Raw genomic sequence first — 27302 nt, 5'->3', positions numbered from 1 at the left:
TTGCCATATATTCAAAGCCTATTTTGCAGACTTAGGAATATTTAATTGGTCAATGGCCAACATTACACAAACATACAATAACAGACCCAGTGCTCTTAACCCTGGAATCTGGCCTAATCACCCAGAATTCTTTCCAGTATATTATTGTGTTTAATATACATTTCTAATTCAACAGATTCTATTATCCCTAGTTATAGAGGTCAACTGAACAAGATGTTTAAAATAAATCATAAACTTATTCAATGTAGTAATGCAATGTTAATTCAATTTCTTTAAACAGTATGATTAACTACAAAGCTTAATTTTTGTAAGGTTATATGTTTAGGAAATGGAAGTCATATGATGCTCTACAAAAGACGTACTCTGTGCTCCCATGAAAGAAAAATACAAAGACATTGACAACTGTGGCTTTTCTAATCAGAAAGATGATAAAATTCTGAACCTATAAAATTCTCCACAATAATATTGTGTAAATGTTTTCTCATTGTAAAATGTTATTTTTGTGCATGTGTGTGCTTAACCTCCATTTTATAACTAGATTGCAACTACCATAATTGTAGGATGTATGTACATATACACATATATATGCACATGTGCAAATATACATACATATATTATTTACAGATGTATGCATATGCAATGCTTAGAACTGAGGACAAAACAAAGCGAAAACAAAGTTGGGACTCTGTGCCAGGCTGTTTTTGCTTGAGGCGCCCCAGAGGGGGGCGGGTGAGAGACCTCCCTGACCCAAGAGACCCAGCCCTGGCAGCTGACCTCCACAACTCAACCACCGTCACTCTCCAGGCCGCTTTCCACATGCTTGGGCTGAGCTTCACGTATGAGTGAACATATTCCTAAACCTACTCGCTTTTGTGGCCCCGCGACACACCCTAAGACATTCCCTACTCATTTTCCATAATCACCACACCATACTTGATTGGAGGCAAGATGGTGCCTATGCCACCTGAACCCCTCACACTCTCTCGACCCCGGCTCACCATCTCGCCTTAGACAACATGTGGCTCAGCACACCAGGCATGGAACTCTACGCATGATCCCTGCTGGAACTCTACACGTGATTCCTGATCGACACTGCCAGCTGTTTTGCAACATTCGGACAGAATGGCATCAGTGGGGCATGGAGAAACAGCAGTGGCTGCTGCAGGGTCATTGTCTGCCCCAGCCGGGCTGGAGTGACAGCACTGTTGGACATAGAGCCTAGAGCCGTGGCAGCAGTGCGCACAGTGGCTCATCCACTGTGGGGTGCTGTCAGCCAACCATCAGGTGACCTGGGACTCAGTGCAGGTGTTCGACCTGGCACAGATCCTCCGAGTTAGGGTCCTGCTCTGCCAGCTGCTCAACAATCTCTGGGCACACTCTATCAACCTCAAGAAGATCAAACTGAGGCTGCAGATGTCCCAGGTGCTGCCCAGGACACAGGCAGGCGTGTGTTTGTCAGTATGCAGATCGTTACAACATGCCAATCGACCAAAAGCTTACATTCAGTAGGCTGGGAACACCTGTAAAGGCGATTAGTGGCCACCCCAAAATTCTCCATCCCTCTCGGAGAATCCAGCAAGCTATGGAGAGTATCCCGCCCTCATAGCAGAGCCTGGCAAGCTCGCCGTGTCGTATTCGATATGCCAAAAACAGTAACACCGATGGTCCTCATTCCCCTGATTCTGAAAGAGCCCTCAGTACACTATTGGGCTACATGAATGGAGACGTTACTGGCACCCGCTGGAGCAAATAGATGAACAACGAGATGACAGTGATACAGTGACAGTGATGCACTGCTTAAGCTCCTAGCCTACATTCAAATTGAGGGCACAATCATTATTTTCTAATTGACAATAAAGGGGATTTTATTGCCTACAAAGAAAGATGCACTTCACATTTATTATTTTTCTCTGCCAACTACCTATTGAAATCTAAGTCTTTTTCAAATTTTTCTTAGAGCATAATTTTCTCCATTCAGATTTGGTTCTTTTTCTTTTAAAGAAACAGTTCTATCTGTCTTTGAACTCTGACTGACTCTAGAAAATTTTTGTATTTGTTGATGTTCTGTTGAAACAAAGTATTAAGGTCTACTACCAGATTCCTGCCAGACTCACTGATAAATAATAGCTATATCATGGCAGTCACTACTTTTCCGGGGGGGAGGGGGCCAGGTGTAGGAGGAGGGAGGAGTATTGGTACTGGACCACACCTAGCAGTTCTCAGGAACTATTCCTGGCTCTGTGCTTAGGAGAGGCCCTTAGGCAGTACTGGGTGAGGGTGCTAGGAAACAGGGTACCAGCAGTGCTGGGGTCAAAAAAAAGGTGAGTGGACTTCAAGACAAATGTCATAACTCTTGAACTTTCTTTGTTCAGGACTGAACTATATCTCTAGTCCTACAATTTTAAATAAGCAAACAAACAACCTAAAACAACTATTAAAAGAGTTTAAAAGCAAGCAACTTGGTAAGAATACTGTTGCCTACTTTTTTTTAATATCACATTGAATTGAACGATAATTATACTGTTTTTACTTACTCTTACCTTTGCATGACTGCTACAGTGTAGAAATTCAACAGTTATTTGATTGATGTTTAAAAGAAAAAGAACCAAATCTAAATGGAGAAAATTATGCTACAAGAAAAATGTGAGTAAGACTTAGTCAAGGGTCTTTATATCCCCCAATCTCTATTAATTAGCTGGAGCCATTCAGCATGCTAGAACTGGGGCTTCACCATCTATAAAATGGACAGTGGAGTAAAGAGCCAAAAGCCATTTCACAACTCTGAATGGATCGACATGCATGACTTTGAAATGCTTTTCACCCTAGTAACAAGTGGTAAGGCAACTATCACTGTATCACTGTCATCCCATTGCTCATCAATTTGCTCGAGCGGGCACCAGCAACGTTTCCACTGTGAGACTTGTTACTGCTTTGGGCATATTGAATACGTCAGGGGTAGCTTATCCGGCTCTTCCACGCTGGCAGGGTACTCTCAGTAGCTTTCTGCGCTTTCTGAGAGGGATGGAGGAATCAAATCTGGGTCGTCAGTGTACAAGGCCTACCCCCTGTACTATCCCCTGTACTACAGCCCTATCCCCTGTACTATCGCTCCAGCCCATAAGGCAATTAAGTGGTAGATAAATGACCATCAGGCTATAGATGAATGAGATATTAAATTTCAAAATTCCATAAATATAGAGAATTGAATAATCTGAAATTATTTTATCTCTTTAGCACAGGGTACAACTACCTTTGCTGATCAAATGGTAATTTTTCCACAAAGTTCTCTCTGCAAAAGATCCCTTACACAATGTTTCCCTTTTGAAATTTTTCTAGTTTGAAAGGGGCTCCTTGGAAAATAATATTTAATTCTTTTTGACTGTAGAAGTTTTGTTTTGTATTGAAAGTAGAAAATACTTTCCAAACTTAGGCTGCTGAGGGTTATCATTGTCATTATCAGCTAACTCTCTTAATGGGGTAAGATGCATAAGCATCTTCGGGATCAACACTTGGTTGAGAAGACCTCTTCTAGGCTTGGCTGAATTTGCTTCTTGCTCTATAAATTAATTCAAATTTTCTCTAGACTTGTGCAGGGCCAGATTTTCAGTAATTGTGAAGTGCAAGTTCAAAATGGTACCCGGGCTTGCATTTTTTTCTCTGTATTGTCAAAAGCAAGTTTTCATGAAGTAATAACTGCTGAGCTAAAGCCCAGCAAGCTACCGAGAGTATCCCACCCGCATGGCAAAGCATGGCAAGTTACCCATGGTGTATTCGATATGCCAAAGACAGTAACAACACGTCTCACAATGAGACGCTACTGGTGCCCACTCGAGCAAATTGATGAACAACAGGACAACAGTGCTACAGTGCAGTGCTACTGTCAAAAGCATAGTTACAATTTGAATTTCTTTTTCTATTGTGCTCCATTATCCAATCATCTGATTTGATCCTGTTGCAATGTTTAGTCACATTTCTAAAGGTTCTTTATGAATATTGGCGATAATTTGTCACAAGTATGCCAAAGACTCTGAACAAGAACAGTAAAGCATTTCATAATTTCTCTCTGCTAGCATTTTGAGGCCATTTTCCTTTTAATTACTGTCAAATTCAATTTCACACCTTTTCATTCTTTGTTTAAGGATGTACTTTTCTAGGGAATATAAAATATTAACTGATATTTACACTTTGTGAAAGCTCCCTATTAATCTTTCCCTGAAACAAATTTAACTGTAAGTTCAATATTAATTTGAAGTTGATGGGGATGACTATTATATAAACAGAGAAAATGAATTTCCTGTCAAGCAAACATGCTTTTTCAAACCTTCTGTTTGGTCCAGTACTTATTCTGTACAGGTCACAATAATTCAAGAAGAAGGAAAAGCATTATCTTAGTTGTGCACGGAGGAAAAGAAAGTGGCTGTTTAATATCATTCATCAAAGTAAGTAGAAAACATAAAAAATAAAAACAGAGACCCATGCAGTAGAAGGTCACAGCCAATAACATTTCTGCAAATAGAAAGAGAGGCTGAAGCATCAGATGTAAATTGCTGTTTGCTGGAGAATTTTAATGGAGTTCTACGTCACATTATAAAATGTTTAATTGTAACCCCATTTTAATAACACCATCTGATTAAATGAAAAGACGCCTTGCTGATCGCAATTACAATCTGTCAAACTGCATATTTATTTACAGTTTGGTTTTCTAAAACCATAAGATAAAAAAAGAAAACTCTATTCAGCTTGTCAGGAAACTATAATTATTGTGTATCCTTCTGTCAGTTTCTGCATAAAACTTTTGGTCCTAAAATGGATCTAATTATAACTGCATCAACATTTTTATAAACGCTACATTTTTTTCCCCATCACAGTGAAATCTTTGCTGTTAACTAGGAAAAACATATTCTCCCTTTTTAAAAGGCATTAGCCAGTCTTGTTTGCTTTCTTACACTCAAGATGTTATAAAATAAAACATCCCTTTCAAAATATAAAAATATTTGCTTGTGTCCCTCTCTCTCCTGGCATGAGAATATGGGGGAAAAAAAATCCCCAACAGTTTTTGGCTGTACTGGCAACACTATTTGTGATTGTCTTAGAAACCATGAAATTCCTTCAGTCTGCAGCAATGAAACTCTTAAGTCTCTTCATGATGCTTCCTGACATCCAACGTCTAGGGAACCTCTAAAGACACAGTTGGACAGGTTGTGGCTATCCAGCAGGAAGGGACTGGTCAATAGGAGAGTCTTTCATCTGCACCACTTCCCAACTTGTCCTCAAGCCTACACACACACACACACACACACACACACACACACACACACACACACACACACACACTTCTCGTATATTTTCATACTTTTTATGTTTTTATACTTTTCATGCATTTATGTTGAAATGCTTGTGGGTGACTTTGCTTGATAAGATCTCTGTTTGTGTAATCATAAGTATGTGCTTCAGCTAAAACTGAGGGAATCTGGGGGCTGGAGCAATAGCACAGTGGGTAGGGCGTTTGCCTTGCATGCAGCCAACCCGGGTTCGATTCCCAGCATCCCATATGGTCCCCTGAGCACCACCAGGAGTAATTCCTGAGTGCAGAGCCAGGAGTCACCCCTGTGCATCGCCGGGTGTGACCCAAAAAGCCAAAAATAAATAAATAAATAAATAAAAATAAAACTGGGGGAATCTGTGATTTGCACCAAGAAGTCCCAACTCTAGTTTGTAGGCAGAACCTGGGTACTTTCCTAACCTAAGTACCTGCTTCGTGTCCTGCCACCAATTGTAGCTTTGATGTTCTTTACGAAACCATTAGACTCATTCATATCAGCAAAATCAATATTAGCTTAGAATAAAATGAGGGCAATTCCTGGAGGGCACAAACTAGATGCTCAGTTTTATATATGGAAAGCTAATACGAACTAAGCAATATATATTCAAGTCAATGTGTCTCAAAAATGCTGTGTCCTCAACTATGTAGGAAGTCCTGATCTTATCCCTTGAAGAGCAACTGTGACTTGTAAAAGGAAAGACTAATACATAATTAAAAACATCCCTCGTGGTACCTGCACACAGTAATCAGACTGAGGAAGAATCGAGGAGGAATCTATCATGTTCAGTCTTGTATGTATGATCCAGATGAGATCCAAATACAGCACAGAAACTTTATGGTTTCCATGGGATTCTTGTCTGCTCGAATTCTTTTTCATTATGCAGTTATCTCCTATTTCCCACCCTCCACTCTGATCACTGGGACTTCTTTTGATCAAGTTTTTTTCTCCTGTACCAAAAAAAAAAATTAAAATAGAGGTGGTTTCTGCTTGTTCAAGTGCATTTCACTCCTTCAATACTGCAAACCTCAGTCTGGAAAGTCTGAGAAGTCAAACTAGCTTCCTCCTCTTAATGAAATATCTCCTGGTGTAAAGTTAGAGAGAAGAGTCAGAGGATCATTGCAAGACCTTTGCCTGTTAAAATGCGGATCACAGGTGTCATTCTCTTAATGAATTAATTCAAGTGCCTTGCCTAACTTCTCCTGCAGAGCTATCTTTCCTGCAATTGTCTCTTAGAGACATATCTTGCCTTCAGTTTAATACAGCCTGCTTACCCCATGGGCCCTTCTATTTTATACAGAGCTGAAATTTTTTTTTCAACTCTGTAGAAAAATGTGTTTTCTCCTTTTTAAAAATCATTTTTTTTCTGCTAGGCTTTCTCATTCACTGGATATCTTTGGGTACCTTTTGTCCTAAGAATTATCACATTTGGAGATTAGTGAGTTTTCTCAGGGATTAGGGAACAGAGAAAATCTGTAGTTTCATGCTTTTCAATTTTAACTGTCCATTCACCCCCTAAGGGAGTCTGAATAAAACAGAAACAAAACTTTGGATTCCACCCCAGAACAATAAGATCAAGTTGCTTTGGGATAGAGTCCAACAGATTTTCCTTCTGAAGACAATAGATCACTTGACAACATCATTTAAAAAAATTATGAAGCTTTCCTAACCCTAATATCTTCCTTGCTATTCAAACTGTGCATGGTGGATTGCTGAAACATAGGCTCCCCTCGCAGTCATCAACGCAGATTTGCAGAACATAAACCACAGTTTACAGGATCTTGATGCTTTGACTACACAGTTAAGTCTGAAAAGCCCTGAAAAACTCTCGTAATCGCTCTTGGATCTCATTTCCACAAAGTCTATTAGAGTGCAGGTCACAGTTTTGTTTTCTTTTGTTGTTAGTTTCTTTGGGTCACAGATGACAGTACTCAGGTGGCCATATATGGTGCTTGGGATTTAGCCTAGGTCGACCACTGCATGGCAAGCATCTTACTTGCTGAACTATCTCTCCAGCCCTGCAGCTCACATTTTTGACAGGTAACATGGTAAGGACATGGATAAATTGGCCCCAGCTCAGAGTTCTAAATGGGAGGTCCATACCCCACTTCAGCATCTGACATAAGACACAGAAGTATACAGATACATTGAATAATTTTACCCAAAGTCAGATGTATGCTGAAACTAGACTACAGACTGAACATGATGGCCACTTAATACCGGTATTGTAAACCACAACACCCCAAAGGAGAGAGAAAAAGCAAAAGGGAATGCACCTGCCACAGAGGTAGGTGCGGGGAAGGTGGGGAAGGGGTGGGGGTGTCGGGAGGGATACTGGGATCAATGGTGGTGGAGAAGGGGCACTTGTGGAGGGATGGATACTCGGTCATTGTATGACTGAAACACAAGCACGAAAGAAAGTTAAGTCTGTAACTGTACCTTATGATGATACATTAAAAAATAATACTTTTACCCAAAATCTATACAGATGTTATTGAAGATTCATGAGATGTATGTGATCTACCACTGAGCTATGTCACTGCTCCCTTCTTTGAAAGTTTTATTTTTTAGTCAATGAAACTTGAAAGACGAACTATTACATAAGCTTGAAGGAATTTGATAAAGTTTTAAAATTTGAATGTAAAACTTTGAAAACTACTAAAGTTGGCACTTCAAGCGCCACCTGTCAATGTTCTGGATGGGCATTTACTGGCCCTTGGGTGAGCAGAAATAACAGGAAGTGTCAACATCCAACTGGTTCATTATATCTATTTTCTTATGTCGAGAAAGTGGCAAATTTTCAAGTTCAATATAAATTATATTATTGGAAAGTTATTTCTTTTTTCTGAAACACAATTTTGAAACTATAAAGTAAGCGAATTGAAGAGCAGGATTTATTGAAATATATTTTCAATAAAAAACTAACAGCTCTTACAGAGACCATTTCCTTTGTAGCATGGCCCTATAAATCCTTTCCAAGGCACAAAGAAATTGATCTCATAGAAGACTCGTTTGCATTTCTGTACTTTAGTGCATGTGTCTTTACCCTAGGCCCTAGGTTTAATATGAAGTCATTCTCCAATGAATAGTAAATAAACATAATCATGGACAAATGATATCAGATAGCTAAGGATCACCAGAGCATATACATTAGACAAATAAAGACACTTCTTTCTTAAATTTATTTTTTTTATATTTAACCACTCAGTAAAAACATTTCCTAGTTGGTCTCACTTTTTCTGCAGAGAAGCATTCGTCCCTATCGTGTATTTTGTAGTCTCTTTTCTTTTCATTGTCAAATTACACAACCTCTTGGATGTCTTCCAAATTCCCCTGGGAGTTTATTTCATGGTTTAGTACAGGATGGCCCATTTTAAGCAGTTTCCTTTGAAAGTGTTAACAGGAACTATTTTAAATGGGTCACTCTCAGTTTGGTATAAGGAGAGTAATTTAATTTAATATCTTAGACATATAGTTGGAGAAATCATTAGAAATGTCCGGATACTTCCATGTCAATACCTGAAGCCGAATAGAAATATATAAATAGAACCAGAAATATCTAGTCTTATTTTAAATTATATTTTATTTTTATACGATTCCTCTTATACATAGCTAGGCCTGTACACACATATTGAGGATATGTGCATTTTTCATACTTAATTTACTCTGTTTTAATAATGCTAGCATGAAATTTATGAAATACAAAATTACATAAAGTATTATACAGTAGATAAGCATTCATTGAAAGTTATCTATTGTGCGGCACTGATTAAATGCTGACAGGGCTGAACTGAAGCTGATCACTTCAAACTGCAGGGGAAGATGATCAAGTCATCTCTGAGCAGAAAAGGAAGAATATATAATATTCAAGTTCAATTACTTTTCAATTTAACTCCCCTTCTGCCACTCCAGCTAAAGTCACAGACTTGAGCTAAAATGATAATGGAATTTTGGTGTTCTAGAAAGTATCTTTGCAATGGACTTTGGTTTTGCTATAATTCTTTTGTTATAAAATTTTATCTTATTTATATCCACAGATCCTATCCTGACTTTTTATAATACACATTCAAATTATAAAAAATTTATTGGCATATAATGCTTGGCATATAATGTGGTCTTCAATGAAAGCTATTTTTTCTTCTTTTTTTTCCTCCATTCTTGGTTTATTTCTACTAGAGTGTAATTCTAAATTCATCTTCTAATTCTTGATTTAGTTCAACTTATTTCTATATTTAGTAGGTGACTCAGTGTTTCCACTGCTTTTTTTTTATTATTATTTTTGGGTCACACCTGGCGAGCACAGGGGTCATGCATTCAGGAATTACCCCTGGTGGTGCTCAGGGGACCATATAGGATGCTGGGATTCGAAACCGGGCCGGCCGCATGCAAGGCAAATGCCCTACCCACTGTGCTATCACTCCAGCCCCTGTTTTTGTTCTTTACTATATTTTTTTACAAGTATATTATTCTTAAAACTAGTAGATATTTCATAGAAATATTAGTCTGTTAGGAGCCAGGGAAATAGCTCAAGTTTTTTGAACAAATTCCCTGTCTGCGCAAGCCATTGAGTTTTCTCCCTAGTACTGCAAGGTTCCTCTAATAGTTCTGGGTAATAAAAATGTAATAAAATTGTCAAGAGATTGGAGAGATTGTTCAGTGAGTTAAGCACATGCTTTGCATGTTGAAGGCCTGGTTGGATTCCCAATGCCACATGGTCTCGTGAGTATCACTGAAAGACACCCTAACCTCAGAGCTGTAAGATCTAAGTACTACTGCTTGGCCCCCAAATCACATACAAATACACACACAGTGTTGTTTGTTCATTATTATTGTTTGGTTTTGGGGATACACCCAGCTGTTTTCAAGTTTTCTCCTATTTCTCAAGTTCTTTTCACAACTGGCTCTGTGCTCACTGATCGCCTGGTGAGGCTTTGGGTGACCACAGGGGGTGCTGGAGAGGAACCTGTGTAGGCCGCATTTAAGGCAAGCCCCTTACCTGCTCTCTACTACCAGTACTTAAAAGTATAAGGCTAGTTTGCAAATATCTACTTAAATATCTACTATATATATACATATATATATCACTAAATAGTGTGAGATACATTTATTCTTCTTTCTGACCATTCTTTGCTTGCCCAAAATATACCAGTTTAGATTTGTTAGAATGTAAGTATTAATGAAATTTTGCTTAAAGTTAACTTTAACTTATCTATATTCTCAATAAAAATATAAATCATATCCTGGTGGCTGGAATGACAAGAAATGGAGAGAGAAAAAGGTGAAAAAGTGCTCAATGGAGTGGAGAAAATTATACATGACAGGCAATCCACCTGACCTCATTCTACAGTGGACTCACTCACCAGAAACTGGCATAAGGGGTGCCTGTCAAAACAGTCACCTAAGGAAAATGCTGCAGGTCATAGTTCTAAGCACTATGATGACATTATCAATATCGCCTTTATCCAGAAGCAGTGAAGTATGATGGGAAGAACCTGAAGAGAGAATCACGCGTGCTTGGGCAGGGAATGCCTCTAGTATCTGCATAAATTCACAGCCATCCTGAACCTTATTGAGAATTGACTTGACTGAGTTGTGTGAATGTAAAGGTTTTGCCTAGTGATCCACACACTAGGACCTTCCAAGTCAAGTCTCCATCTATATTGGTTCTTACAAGTCTAACACTGCAGGGATTTAGCCTCCCATTTGCTCTTGCTGTGTTCTTTTCAGAGTAAACCTGTGACAATTTGTACTCACCAACCACTTGGCATTTACAGAAAAGGCCTAGACAGGGCCTGGGTATCATTCCTTAACATGTTTGCCCTCAGAAAACATTGGAGAGTATCTGGAGATTTTTCAGCTGTGACAACTAGAGGGTGCTCCTGCATCTAGTGGGTGGCAGTTAGGGCTGTTGCTCACGTTCTGCCTAGCAAAGGACAATCTTTTCCTCCCCACAGAGAATTATTTAACCTTAAATGTCAACAGCACTAATGTTAAGAATCCCTGATTTAGATAGTAAGCTGGATAATGACTTCTCTATAAGAAGTTATTTTGTTGGCAGTTATGATAGTTCTGGGCACAGAGGAATAATTTAAAATAATTATATATGTGTACATATGTTAAAAGTATCTGGAATTCCCAGCTCACTAATCATTCTTTAGAGAAAATATTATGAAGATTCTAAAAATGCATCTACAGCTCATATAGTGTGACATGCAAACATATTTGTTACATTACGTGTCATTTATTACATCTCTTATTACTTATATTTTTTGGATTTCAAGCCACTATGGTACACACACTTTTTAAATTTTATAATAAATCTTGAACAACCAAGATTCCCAATTCTCTTTTTCAACAGGAAAAATGTTAACAGCGAAAAGCAGATAATCAAACAAAATGTGGAGATCTGTGGCAAGTATACCCAGGAGCATAAAGGTTATTGGTAGGAGATTGGACACAGAAAATTAGTGTGGCCTTAGTTTATTTAGGGCAAAATAGTATTATGCAAGGCCAGTGAACTTAGTAGAGACTTTGATATTGAGTTAGGGAACAGGGACAATATTTTTTTTAAATCCCTGTTGACTTGAATTCCAAGTGATGTGGTAATCTTACATGTGTCTCATACCCAATAGTACCTAATGATTTTAAGGTTCAGGACCTGAGTATATAAAGGGAACATACATAAAGCAAAATGTCTGGAGGGTCATTTTTGAATTGTACAGATTCCATGAAACTCTAAGGTGTGAATATTCTCATAAAGAATCTAGCCCCAAAGTGCTTAATACTGCACAAATCTGAGCTCCGCCTGCAAGTACGAAATGTAATACAGAATGATGAGTTGCAGATACTTCAAGACCTTTGTGACTCAAACATATTGCTATCGTAGGCAAATATGCATTTTTTTGTTCATGTAAATTCTGTGATTTTCCACTAACATACAAAGTTGCAAAAGGTGTAAAGAGAGAGAAAGGACGTTTCCACCACACACCGGGTGCTTGAGTTTTTCTCATCTTTGTGTTTTATTACAAAGCAGAAGTAAGGAGGGTTTGGAACAAAACTCACGGAAAACTGTCAGCAGAATTACACTGGAGAACACACTCTCAAGGCCAAGGATGCATAACCAGGTTTATTCTATGTCAAAACATTTGTTTGCTCTCTGGTGGACATAACCCAAATCACTTTCTCATTTCATATATTTTATACTGGAATAGCATCTTCCTCACAACTTGGACCCAGACCCCTTAGGGCAGGATTCTTTCCTCCCTATCAAACACAGCCCTGTTCTCATGGAGGTGCTTATCCAATAAACTGTAATAAGGAGAACCCACTATTGTATGCATCATAAACTTGTCATCCTGGCGCCTGAGGAAACTCTTCTGTGATCCACAATTCAGAGTTATGCGCATTTGTTCCCTAAAAGATACTTGATATTTTTTCATTAGGAGTATATGTTTCTCAACATTTTGATAGATTGCCCAGGGAGTTTAATTCCTAGTTTCTTCTTTTACCGGTAGCTAAAGGAAGAGCTTTTCTTTTCACTTGGCCTATGTATTTTGGAATTACACATTTTTCCCATTTCTGTCACATGGCAACTAAAGAAAGATGTGTGACATAGGAACCATGGTCCTCCAAGGGTGGACCTTCCCTTTGTCATTGGAGCAAGAATCATCTCCCAAATTTTAAACATGGAAGTGCCTTACTCAGGGTAACTATCATCTTTGCACAACACCAAAACTTTCAGTAACAAGGTAGATGGGATTTAAGATGAACCTGAATTCTTAACTTATTTAACATATTTTTAAGTCTTAGAGAATTTGATGTTGTTATATGTCTAATTTTTTAAAAATTCCAAATTTTTAAGTGAATACTGATTTAGAAAGCATGACTTTACCAATCAGATCAATAATATACATCCTAAAATTGGTTGCTTTTACAAACCTCACAGGAGAATAAAGAAAATTATAATACAAGGATATGTTCAAGAAAAAAACAGGCATGTTTTCATTGTTTAAAATTTACTTTGTATAAACAGTAGGATATTACCTTACATAAACTACCTCATTTAATTATTATAAGAAGAACATCCTATCCATTAACTCTTTTCTGAAATGAGGAAACACCTGTGTGAGTTTTTACAGCTAAGAAGGAGTATCTTTCTAATCAGGATATGATTATGGAAACGTTGGGTGTAATGATGCCGTATTTAGGATTTCCTAAATGATGGAAATTTTCAATTTTTAATATTTTAATATCCATGCACTAAGAAAACGTCTTTGAAGTTTCAACACACTACCATGCACCAAGAAAATATCTTTGAATTTTCAACACACTATTTAGCGTTTTAACTATGTACAGCTAAAGCATATACATAACATACATACTTAACACATATACATAACATATATACTTAACAACATATCATATAGCATTTGAACATATTATAATTAATTGTATTTACAAATAATATAATCTAATAATTTATACTATTTTGTGCTGAGGGCTGGAGCAATAGCACAGTGGTTGGGTGTTCACCGACCCGAGTTCGATTCCTCCGCCCCTCTCGGAGAGCCCGGCAAGCTACTGAGAGTATGGAGCCCGCGGGGCAGAGCCTGGCAAGCTACCCTTGTGTATTGGATATGCCAAAAAAACAGTAACAATAAGTCTCTCAATGAGAGACATTATTGGTGCCCGCTCGAAAAGATCGATGAGCAACGGGATCACAGTGACAGATTTTGTGCTGAGACTAGCTCTTTGCCACACCATTTTTTAAGACTTTTACCCCCGAGCTTCCAACTCCTATTACCGAACTACCATCATACTGTGCATTAATTATTCTGAGGAGGCACAGGTAATACAACCTTTTCTGGAATTGTGGTTACTGGGAATTGTACTGTGTACAGAAGCAACTCAATCCATTTGGTAAAGACATTCTTGACCAGACATTCTATGCAAGCAGTTAAGTATCTGGGTGAACTTTAATTGTGAATCACTACATTTAAAAAAAAATCACTGAATGTTGACATGGTCAAACTCTACTGTTCCCCCCTTTGAGATAACATCATATGCTCTGACACAAGATAACTTCCCAGTTTCTGACCCAGTATGTCCATGCATTGCTCTCCAGAAGGGGGATATTTGGTTGGGTCAGTAAGAGGAGTCCATTAACACTGTCAGCTTTGAAATTCCCTCTTAGGGTCCATCAGGCCTCACAGACCAGTCTTCTCATTAGCAATCCAATTTAGGGTAGGAAGATCCTAGGCCCAAATAAGGAATCTAGCATGCTGCTCATTTGGTATTTAATACTTGCCTTTGTGACTCTGATCACATTAATTTATCATTACTGGACAGAAACACAGAAAACTTTGCTTATTCACAATTCACTGGGTTTTATTTTTTGCGTCTATCAGTTCCCTGTCAGATAGAATATTCAAATTTTAAAGAAGAGACAAATTGATAAGAATATATCAGAGAGAGTAGTAGGAATTGGTAGAGAAGGAAAAACTTCATCTAATTTCAGACCTGCTATCCTTGGCAAGCTGCCTGGAATTTGTCCTCTTTTAAATATATACTAATTTAAATATCCTTGCATTATTTAAAGTAAATTTTCTATGCTGACAATAGAGGCAAGAAACTCTCTGAAGGTTGGATGATACTGGCTTCATGGCAAATGGCAGATAAAACAAGTCTTGGTGTAAGGGAGAGTTGAACTGTCTGTTGCCATGGAGGAAGTATCATCATATTTCCTTGCAAAATAGCAAAATAATTAAAATTACTGTATTTTTGGGGGGTCACACCCGGTGATACACATGGGTCACTCCTGGCTCTGCAGTCAGGAATGTGGTGCTCAGGGGACCATATGGGATGCTGGGAATCGAACCCGGGTTGGCCTCATGCAAGGCAAATGCCCTACCTGCTATGCATATCCAGCCCCTAAAATTACTGGATTTTGGGGGGTATATAGCAAACATTCTTCATTAGTTAGAACACTAATTTACTCAATATGACTGAATAATCTACTTAAAATATTATGGACTAGAAAAGTTTATCTTGGATATCACTTAATCTCCACAACCACATGTTGGTACAAGGATTATTGTCACAGCACTGCTTTTTCTTTTTTTACACTCGAATAAACTGAGACTCAAAAAAATCAAAATCTGTCAGTCCAAATTCCAGACTCTTTTCCCTGTCACCCACCTCCCCACTGGAATATATGTGATCTTTAACTTCCTCTATTTGTACTTTCTCAATATCATAATTTCTACACTATAAAATTAGAGTTAGTTTATTCTGCTTAAAACAATGAGAATTAAGAATTTCGGACAATGTCCTGGATTGGCACGGACCACCAACCATAAGGGCCAGTTTGTAATTAATCAGAAACGTTGAGATGCCCAGCATATCCACATCCACCGGTTGGCTTGGTCATGTGTCCACTCTTCACCTGTATGACCGGTGTCTATGCCCTCACTTTCTCCTGGGCAAGGTATCTATTAGACTACATTCTCGTGCTGTGACTGTGTGGATAATGGAGGAAGATGTAAGACCTGGCACAAGTGCATGCTCAACAAATGTTGGTCTGGTAATCCTCAACAGGTTCTAGGGAATCTAAACACAAGTCAGTAACAGAGGGTGATAGTGTAAGGAAAACCCAGACAACCACTATGAACTTGAGGATGAAAATAATAAAGCCAACTGTCTACCAAGCACTGCTTCAGCTTATGTAAGTAGAGATTTGGTCAGTGTTCACATCAACCAAGGGTCCCAGAGTGAGTGCTACTTGCCCATACGGTTACATGCAGGTAGTGGGAGGTCAGGCAGGGGTAAATCTAGTCTATGCAGTTTCACTCCCAAACCAGCAAGCACCCCTATGGTTGGCCCCTAGCTTCATCCACTCACACACTACTTCTTAATATCCTGATGTTATTGGTTAGTTTCTGCCAATGACTTCCACCTTCCCTAGGTTATTTAAGAATACCATACTTGAGAGGCAAGAGTGAGAGTACACTGGCTAAGCCAGTGCCTTGCACATGGCTGACCTGGGTTTGATTCCTGGTCCCCAAGCCTCACCAGGAGAGATCCCTGAGCACAGAATTAGGAGTAAGCCTTAAACACCACCAGATGTGGTCCCTTCAATACCCCCACCCCAGATAGGATCATATTTGAGAATTTGATCTTTCATGTCTTCACATATCCAAAAAGATTACATATGTAACCCCCATCATCCCAAGGGAGTTGTCAACTTGGATTCTAACACATAACACCAAAAAATGACTAAGGTACTCTAAAAGTTGGAAGGAGGAAGATGAATTGCTACAGTAAAGCACAGCAGGAGAATATGTAGAACTCTTTGCTGGGAAACAGGGGTTAGCTTCATGTGCTACTATAATTAAAAATAAGTATTTTGTGAACAAGCAAAACCAACCATATAGGCAAGAAAAGTACTTAGCCCAGGCTCCACTTTGCATCTGCAAGGATGACCTCTGCTTACCACTGATATTCTCAAAAGGGGACAGGCATCCCAGATACACAACACCAGCAACACATTAACTTGTAACTACACAAAATAACATAGCAAGACGGATACATATATAAAGATGCAAATAGCATACTTTTGTTCAATATGAATAATAGTGCCACGGTTAAACTTAACTATTCTTGTCTTCTTGATTGTTCAAGCATTATAAGGTATGTATATTTCCCATTAGAAAGAAACTGCCTCAAAATGCTGCTGACTTTGCAGCTCTTTTGATAGTCTTGCTAAGAACTTTAATAATAACTTTTACTAGTTCACTGTCTTAAAAAGGGAATGGGGACTCATTCTCAAACTATTTTCAAATTTCATAAGGTATGAAATATCCTAATTTAGAAAACCATTATTTATGCCTTTCAGTTAGTAGAGACTATGATTAAATATTCAATGCTTACAAAATATTTTTAAAAGTGAATAACCATATGTTTTTTCAGGTTGAGTACTTTTTTATTAATCAGGATTTTTTATTCAAAAGATAAAACTCCTTAAATGTCAAAGAGTTACACCTTCCAAATAAAACTCATTTGAGAGACTTTCTTTCTTGGAATAAATCAGAATTGCTATCTGAATACAAAAAGGAATTTAACCTCTCTCTCAAATAGTACTTATATTTCCTTGGGAATTTGTATATTTCATTAAATTCAGAGAAGTTCAAGTCTTGTTTCTGTGATTACATACTTATCAAAATAATAACTATACCTATTAGATGAAGGAGGAGAATATCTGCTCTTTCAATGATTATGGCATTGGCATATTGTTAGCAACAAAAAAAAGGAAGTTGAATTTATTATTTTAATGATCATACCAAATGGCCAAAGCCCCTAGAGCCATTCATTTCTTTTTGTCAGTGTAGTGTGTGTTGCTTCTTGCAGAGAAAAGCACATAGATGGCTAAGAGAAAAAGACAAACATTATGTGCCTATAGGTAATGCTTGCCCACACAGGAGAACTCAGAACTTTCAAACTGAAAAAAACCTAAATGAAAAAAATAAAGCTGCTCTTAAAATGTTCCCATATGCGCTAGATAAGAATAGTTAATGAATAATGAAGGAAGTGGTGTCTTAAAATGAGACTGGCTCATTGTTCTCTTGAAAAGCATTTTAGACTATGACTCCCAGTCTTAATGGGATAATAATGCAACATTTTTAATGTTAATAATCTATGTGTACAAATCAAGAAAAGACAAATCAGAGACTGAATCATTCTGTAATCCTTAAAAGTCAACACTGGTCATATGGGCCAATATTAAATAGCTATTTATTTTTCAACATCGTTCTTTCTGTTACCAAGACTTTGGGAGGACCCAGTAGAAATACGTTTTGTATAAAAGACTCATAATTTTATTGATCACTGTCACTGTCATCACTGTCATCATGATGCTCATTGATTTGCTTGAGTGGGCACCAGCAACATCTCCATTGTGAGACTTATTGTTACTGTGCTGTGTGGGCAGGATACTCTTGGTAGCTTGCCGGGCTCTCTGAGAGGGGCAAAGAAACCGAACCCAGGTGGGCTACATGCAAGGCAAACACCCTACTGCTGTGCTATCGCTCCAGCCCTAATTTTATTGATATTGTCAGAAAAATGGCATATAGATGGCTAATAGAAAAAGACAAACATTATGTTCCTCTAGGTAATGCTTGTCCACAAAAGAGAACTCAGAACTTTCAAACTGAAAAAAACTGAAATGAAAAAGAAAAAAGAACTTTAGTCCCTCTCACTCTGCCATTCTACTGAAAAGGGGAGGATCAATAAACCCTGACCATTTAATTTCATTGTTGAGACTTCAATGAAGAAAGTATTGATATGACTATAAGTAGCATGACAGGTGTGACTAATTCTGACCAAATAAGTGAGTGAACTTTTTTGACCACATGAGAAGTCTTGATATTTACAAGGTGCAAGAAATTTGCAGAAAGGTGCAAGACTCATTATTGCTTTTATTGCTGACTCTTCTAAGAAGATATTTTGATTTTTTTAACATAGAAACATTGCAATTTCTTGAGTGTTGTATCCTAAACTCTAAAAGTATTTAATAGTTTGCTCTAATACTTTTGATATAACTGAATTAATCTGGACACTAAATTTACTTCTAAATTTTGTAATATTAATACATAATCTGGACTGGACCAATAGCACAGCAGGTAAGGCATTTGCCTTACATGCGGCCGACCCGAGTTCAATTCCTCCGTCCCTCTTAGAGAGCCTGGCAAGCTTATCTCGCCCGCACAGCAGAGCCACCCATGGCTATTTGATATGCCCAAAACATTAACAACAAGTCTCACAATGGAGACATTACTGGTGCCTGCCTGAGTAAATCGATGAACAACGGGATGACAGTGCTACAGTGCAGTGCTAATACATAATCTACTCACTATTAATTATTTCTAATGTGCTACCACTACTAAATTGATATATTTGAGAGTTAATTAAAATGTGATGTTCTCAGAGTCAGGGCCAGATTTATATTCCAGACTTGACACATGCAGTATCATCAGTGTTATGAAGGGAAGAACATGTGAACTGATTATCTGTTGTGCTTGTAATGAGAAGACAGAAGGAAGCATGGAGTTGGTGGAAAGGAGCATGCAGATACTCATGGAGGGTACTTGGGGGGCACCGAGTCAGAGCCCTGAAGTAGAGGGTGTCTCTACTGAATGAGCCTCTGGTGTGACTTACTCTTCCCATCACCACCTCTTTTTCACCCAGTTTCTGTTTCAATCTTCAATCTCTCCTCTCAACACGCTAGGAAATGCTGTTTTCTAAGTGACTAAAACCTCACTGCCAGCACTTGGGTATCTGACTTAGACGTTTCCTTATGATCTGTTTTTCCAGAGTCAATAATGAAGACCCAACTGTACTTTCCTGCCTCTCTCTATTTGCTTAGCACTATTTAAATAATGGATACCCAGTTTCCGAGGGAAACACATAAGCTGAAGAGAAACAACACGATGGTCTGTCCAAATGCATGACTTTAGGACCTGAAATGAGTTACACGGGAACAAGGTGTGAAAGTGTAGCCTACCTAGCAAGAGAGCAAAGGATTTCAGCAATCAATGATGCTATTAAAAAGCCTAATGGTAAGTGGCCATGTAGGGGCAGATTTATATGAAAAATCCAGGAATGAGTCTCTCTCTTAGTTGTATCTGGAGTGCTGTCTCTCCTCTCATTATGGTCAAACATTCCTTACAATTATATACACACTAATTTGATTCAAATGTTGAAAAATATGACCTTTGTGGAAAGGTTAGGAGAATTGGGGTTACTTGGGCCAGGTAAAACACAACTGCAGACTTGACTTACTAAATGTCAAATACTTATAATCAACTGTTCACCACGCATTCATATGTCTGAAGCAGACAAAGTGGACTGAAATTGCAGTAAGATATTTTAGTTTAACTTTAATAAAGAACTTCCTGGAAGGAATCTAAATCTCTTACTGCAATTTAACTTAATGTTACAAGGTTAATTAAACATAAACAGGCTACCAAGGAAAGTTGTGGAATCTTGGCTCTTAGAGAGAAAACCACATATCTTAAAAGGTTTAGGTTTACTCCTGCCTGGAATTAAGAGACTGGATTGAATAACTTCCAGAGTTTGCTTACAGTATATTATATGACAGGCTTTATAGATTTTTAACTTCTTGCATGCATGGGTGAGGCACTTGTTTGTATGAATTCTAAGGTTGAAAAAAAAGTGCGGTAAGTCTTAAATACAAAGCAAATCTTGTATTTTCTTACTTGGCATAAAAAAGGCAAAGTGTTATTTTTAAGTTGATTCCTTTCCCAAACACTATTATGAAGAACTCTAGTTTGAAATGCTATTTCATTATAGCACTAAAATAAGGTCCCAAATATTAACATACTGAGTCCACTAACCTTTCAATAACATATGAGAAGTAATCTGTTTTAAGCAAAGAAAGGGCTAAAGTAAATCTTAACAACTAAAGAAAATGATGCTTTATTTGGGCCTTATTAGAAATCTGTCACTAATAAGACAGAAAATGACTCTATTTGATTATCTTTGGTCGAAAATAAAGACAAAAATAGTTCAAGCTATTCCTTCACAGTATCAAGTGGCTTAATACATTGTTCTCATGTGCTGCAAAATATTTTTAAAGATAGATTTGTAAACCCGAAAAACAAGCTGTAATTGCTAAACAGTTCATCAATTTACCATGACCATAATACTAAATAATTGCTCTTCATCTTTTCCATCTGAGAGCAAAATCATTTTTTTTACACCTCCCTATTTTTTATAGAAAGAAGCAAACCACTGTGATAGTCATTATGTTTTAAACTGATACTTCTATTATTTCATAGCTAAATAGGGTTGACATCATCAGCTCCTTTGTGTCCTGAAAGATATTTAGCTTGAATCCACTGTTACATATTTTATGCATTACATGAAATAAAATATCTCAAGATTTTGAAAATATTTATTTTAAAAACAGCAATCAAATTGTCTGTAATCACATTTTCTGCTTGGCTTTGAAAGGAATATTATTCAATATGCCAGTAGTCCTTTCCATAATGGCAACATATTAGAAATTCATGCTGCTCTAATGTATCTGACTCCCCTGATGTACTGCACTCCCCATAAACCCCGAGGAATGCTCTTACCTCAGTTTTCTGTGCCCTACACAGCACACACGGAAGTGAGGGTTGTCAAACAGTTGTACATTGGCCTTTGAATGCAAAGTGTGCCATGAATGAATGCTAAAAATGACAATAAATCTGAGTATGTACGTTATGCTTGCTTTTGTTGCCTGAAAAAAATGAGGCATTTGGGAAATAAACCCCCCAATTTTATAGCCTTTTAACATATTTTTTCCATTTTAAACTCCAGAACTGAAAATTTGAAGCAGTCAAAGAAACTGAAATCTCCTTTGTTGCTTTTTTCATTGTAAATTTTCTATAATGTGTCATTAGGAACCACACTCGACAAAAAGCCCAGGTTCTAAATGAATCCTTTCTGTGAGGCCATTCTAAAACTTTGCACGGTTTTTCTTTGTATGAAAGAGCTTCTGTTGACTGCACAAAGAACAAGCAATAGCCACATATAGGCCAGGCAGAGAGGCTTGGATGACTTTATATAAGGTTTTATTTTCCCTTCCACCAATCCATGATTAAACCTAGCGGTGAGTATACCAGGGTGGAGAGAAAAAGAAGATGCTCTTGATTTCAATTTTTTGGAATCAAAGGATGTTTCTTAAACCTTGAATACTTAATAAGGACATTTTCTTATTCTATTTTTCTCTCAAAAAAGTCCCGGAGTTTCTTTTAAACAACATAAAAACTATCTATTATTACAAAGCAATGTCACTTTCTTCTTAATGCCAGAATAACATTTCTCACTCAAAAGAAAAAGTCTGTTCAGTAGATTCAATATCTCCATAACCAATTAGGCTTTGTAGGGATGAAGAAAACACCCCGGGAGCAGAAGAGAGGGTAAGAAAATTACTAAGTAATTAAAGGGATTAGTTGAATGGCCTGCAGTTCTGGACTACAGTCTGTGGCTGATAGTGCATCTGAGGAAAATACAAGCCTTGGGAAGGGTTTCAGAGATCAACTAGTCCTGTAGATTTTCATCTGCTTCCGGTGACAGAATTCTTTGTTCAAGGGAACTTTCACAAGAAATGTTAATAAGTGAGATGAATAAGAGCAAAACTGCCCTGGCTGATTGCTGGCTTCCCTGGCTCCGAAGAACTCAATTTGGACCCATGCATTGATCTAGACCAGCCCCAAAAGGTACAATGACAAATTTTGCATGGTTAACAAGCTAATACAAGATCAGGTCTGGTCTTTTAGACTCTTGTCCAAGTGCTCTTTCAATCTGACTCAATCTGAGAAGCATAGGTTAATCAATGACCTACTATCAAAATAACTCAGGAGACTTTTGAGAAAAAATGAAACTCTTGCATACTGGGTCATTAATAGCTATTTAACAAGAATTTAAAGAATCAGAACTAATTGACTCTTACTCAGCTGCTTACCTTAACAGAAATTCTATTTTACAGCCTGTTCTTGGTTTTTAAGCAAATGGAATTTTAGTTTTCTGTGCCAGAATTCTAACTTCTTGCTGTCATCTCAACTATTATTACATACCCAAAAAAAAGCACCAAAAAAATACACGGAAAGGACTATGAAACAGGAAATCTAGGGGAAAATATTACTCCAAATATTCTTCACTCCTCTCTAAATCTATGGTAAATTTCAGAAGGTGATATGGATATTCTACCCTGTGGATGTTTTTTTTACCAGGGAGAGGTTTCTATAAAATATAAAATCTACTGTATAACAAGCACTACTTTATAGATATTAGAACTTCAGTACTCACATATTTATGAAATTAAATATTTGATGTATAAGAAAGCTGATACCAGAAGGTTACACAAATTACACAAGATAACACAGTAGGCAGGGAGTAATGGCAGGACTTGAACTGAAACAGTCTGACCAAAGATATCAGTGTTAATCACAACGGTAAATGAGGACACTCAATAAAAGGTAGATACTTCTTTGGTAAATAACAGGCTTATGGCTGACTTTTTTTGAAAATATGAAGAAGATTAAGGATTAAAATATAAACAAATCTTCTGGACAATGTTCTCTCACAAATTTTAACTTCTAAGAGTAAACAGGCCTGCTTTTAATATTTTATTTTAAAATCTTATATAATAATCTCTGTGTGTGCCAACTATTGGTATGTATCACTGTATCACTGTTATCCCATTGCTCATCGATTTACTCAAGTGGGCACCAGTAACGTCTCCATTGTGAGACTTTTTGTTTTTACATATTGAATATGCCACGGGTAGCTTGCCAGGCTCTGCCATGCAGGTGAGATACTCTTGGTAGATTGCCAGGCTCTCCGAAAGGGATGGAGGAATCGAACCCGGGTCAGCTGCATGCAAGGCAAAACGCCCTACCTGCTGTGCTATCACTCCAGCCCAAAATATAAATTTAATTCCAAAATATAAATTTAACATGTGTCAAGAACCATTATTACCCATATTTTCTGGTAGAGTGGAATACAGCACTAAGAAAGTCATTTAACCACACTACCTTCTTTTTTTTTTCATCTATAAATTTGGGAAAGCTACACTTTATTCAAACACTGATTATTTGTTGTGGCCTAATTTTTAAATATTTAACATATTTGACATCTGTAGGAAGCGATATCAGTGAAGTTTTCTCACAAGATGACAGTAGAGATAAAAAAAACCCAGAAATATATAAAGCATTCTTTAAATTAAAATCTCAGTAAAAATTATAATAGATTAAATATAATAGCATACGACATGCAAAATGCACATATTATACATTATCATAATTTGTAAAATATATTCAGTCTCTTAATTATTCAAATTCTAAAATTCTATCCAGTAAAAATACTGACTCGTATCATACAAACAGTAAAAGACTCAACATAAGTAGCACTAAAGAGCTTTGTTATTTTTAAATATAATTTAGTTAATCCTATAGGTAAATCTTCTAGGCTAGTTTAAACTTACTTTCAATTTACAGAAAGTTCCTAATTTACAATCCTTAAGTATTTCTTTTACTAATTGTTTCTATATTGTAGGTAATCTTGAAGGAGTAGGCAGGAACAACAACTGATTTCTGGTGGACAACTTTTATATTTTGATTTCTAGAACCACTCATATTATTTCTGTGCTAGCAAGAAAATAGATGAACTATATAATATATTTCATAAATATATTTTAACCATTGTTATGGAAAGAATTAAATATTTGGGTTGTTAAAATTTGTGATCACATTAGGCATGAGAAAAGTTGCTATGGAAGATTTTAATCAGTTCCTGTGAAGAAATATGATGAGAATATTTATAATCCAAAAGGTTTTATTTAAAGAAAATAGATTCTGATAACTTTTAAAATGTAAAATACAATGATATGAAGGGTTGTTCACCTTTAAATCAGTACATATTTAAGAAGTAAAAAAAAAAAGCTTAGTAACTTATTGTTTTGTTGTTGTTTTATTGGGCCACAACTGGTGGTACCCAGGACTTATTCCTGGCTCTGTACACTTGGATCACTCCTGGAATTGCTCAGGATACCATAGAGGGGGCTGGAGATCAGAACCTAGGTTAGAACTAGTACAAGGTGAGCACCTTACCAGCTGACCTACCAGCTAAACTATCTCTTCAGCCCCATTGGTACCCAGTCTTTCTGTTCTCTATCATGAAGAAAGAACTTCATGATCCTTGCCTCTCCCCCTCCTAAATGATGGCACGGGCTCCTCAGACATCCACAATTCTAGTTGTTTATCAGTGATACCCATCCAAGGTAGATGCCAAAAGGATTTTCTATGGCATTAGCTTCCATAACACTTTTTTCTTGGGAAAAAATCAATGAGTTCTTAGAATTTTTCAGATTAATTTATAATTCTTTAACTGTTTTACAAAAGTCTTTGGTTAAATGCCCTACATCAAAATATGCGACCACCTCCTGGAATGTTTTCCAACATGTCTTTCCTTTCTGTCCTGTCCAGTCAAGTTCTCTTTCATGCTCTGAGTGCCGTACCAACTCTTTCTCTAAGTTTTATAAATCATCCAAACTAGATTACCGCCATCTCTTCTAACTAGGACTTCCTACTGGAGGTCGATCAATTCATTGTGTAAATACGAGTATTGCACTTAGACTTTGTTTACTTCAGGTCTTACTCTAGTTGCTTGTTCCCTGTATGTTCCTAAGCTCCTAAACATAGTGACCATCAAATATGTATAAGTGCTTGAACTTTTTCAAATATTTAGAGGTGAGTATTTAAAATGTACACTGTAGACACCCAACACCCCATGTAAGAACTAAAAAAGGCTCAATACTTCTCAAAGAAATTAGTATACTTCAATAAAATGTGTCCTGGAAACTTTATTAGAATTCTATGGACACTTTATAGTGTATCAAATGCTAAATCTGGAATCCCGTCAGAGATCCAACCATTGAATCAGGATTTTTACAACAAATTTAATGCCCAATCTACTTTCTCCAGGAACTCATTGGCTTAAAATGGGTTAGATATAGATTTGGCATTAGAAAGCATCATTAAACTAGTTATGTTCTCCAATAATTGTAGCCACTAGTTACACTAGTTACTTTAAATGCAGGTTAAATAAAAAATAAAAAAAATTATTTCTTTAGGAAGGTGGGTGGGCGAGACCTTGGGACATGAAGGAACATGGACACTATGGTGGTGGGTGTGACATTGGAATTGTATGCCTAAACCCTATCATTAACAGTATTGTAAAGCATGGTGCTTAAAAACAAACAAACAAATCAGTTCTTTAGTTATACTACCCACATATAAAGTACTCATTAGCCAGTAGTTTCTGTTGATGAAAAATACAGTTAACAAAAACATCAATAAACAGTCAATACCATACAGATAATTCTATTGCGAAAGCAAGAGTCTATCCAAAGCCTCACCAATACCTGTATTATTTCCTGAAGATTTTACTTACAGAATAATATGCTAGTTCAATACTGTGAATAGGAAAAGCAGATGTCCACATCCCAGAATATAGTTTAAAAGATGCCAGGAAGAGTGATCATTCTATGAAAAATCATACTGGATTCACCTTGTCAAGAACTAGAGTGGTGAATAAATGTGATTGTGTCTTAGCTTAGGACAAAACTGAGCCTCCTGCCTTGTAAAGTTTCCAAAATTCTGAGTTTGGAGAGAATGGATAGTACGTAGGGCATTTGTCTTGCACGTGGCTGACCCAGGCTCGACCCCTTGCATTGCATACAGTTCCCCAAACACTACAAGGAGTGGTTCCGGGGTGCAAAGTCAAGATTTACCCCTGAGAATCACCGAGTGTGATTAAGAGTCATAATTTCCAATAAAAGTGCCGTGCTATAGAAAAATACCTAAATTCAATTTAAGGTGGGTTGTGGTGTAGGGGGGTGGGGAGAAAAAGAGAGATTAACAAAGAAATCTGCATGAATAAAAGTTCCTAAGAGGCAAAAAGAGAAATCTGGGGGGGGGGGAGAAGGATTCATAAACTGGTGTGTTTGATAGCTGTGACTGAGTTTAGTACTGAGTAAACCTTCTGAGAAAGGACAGATCCGCATAAAAATATCTGGGAAAAATTCAGGTTGCACGGCATCTTATAAAGAGTGTGTTGTGCATTGAGAGGCTCCAGGAATGCAAAGAAGGTAAACTATAAAAAGAATAAGGATATTACTTTTGAGAAATGATAGAACTGAGTGTGTCTCTGTAGTTTTTCTAAAAACCAATTCTATTGACAGCATAGAAAAGGGGGCATAGTGGACAAAACTGGTGTGTTATACATCCATACACTATCCTTTCCTTCTAAGAGATTAGGGAACACCTATAAAGGCATGGGCCAGGTAATGAGCTTTATAGACTCATTGGGTCAGAAGACTCAGCTTCAAAGTTTAAGAGATGTTCATTTTAAAGGTGA

General features: G+C 37.3%; 1 protein-coding gene across 2 annotated transcripts in view; it reads right to left on the bottom strand.

Moving 5' to 3' along the window:
* TOX (thymocyte selection associated high mobility group box) overlaps nucleotides 1–27302 on the bottom strand; it is a 332079-nt gene that overhangs the window by 109877 nt on the left and 194900 nt on the right. The gene's annotated exons all lie outside the window — the stretch shown is intronic.

The sequence above is a fragment of the Sorex araneus genome, chromosome 2 (genome assembly GCF_027595985.1).
Source record: "Sorex araneus isolate mSorAra2 chromosome 2, mSorAra2.pri, whole genome shotgun sequence".
NCBI lineage: Eukaryota > Metazoa > Chordata > Mammalia > Eulipotyphla > Soricidae > Sorex > Sorex araneus.
The sequence above is the reverse complement of the archived record's forward strand: the minus strand, read 5'-3'. Positions and strand labels throughout refer to the sequence as shown.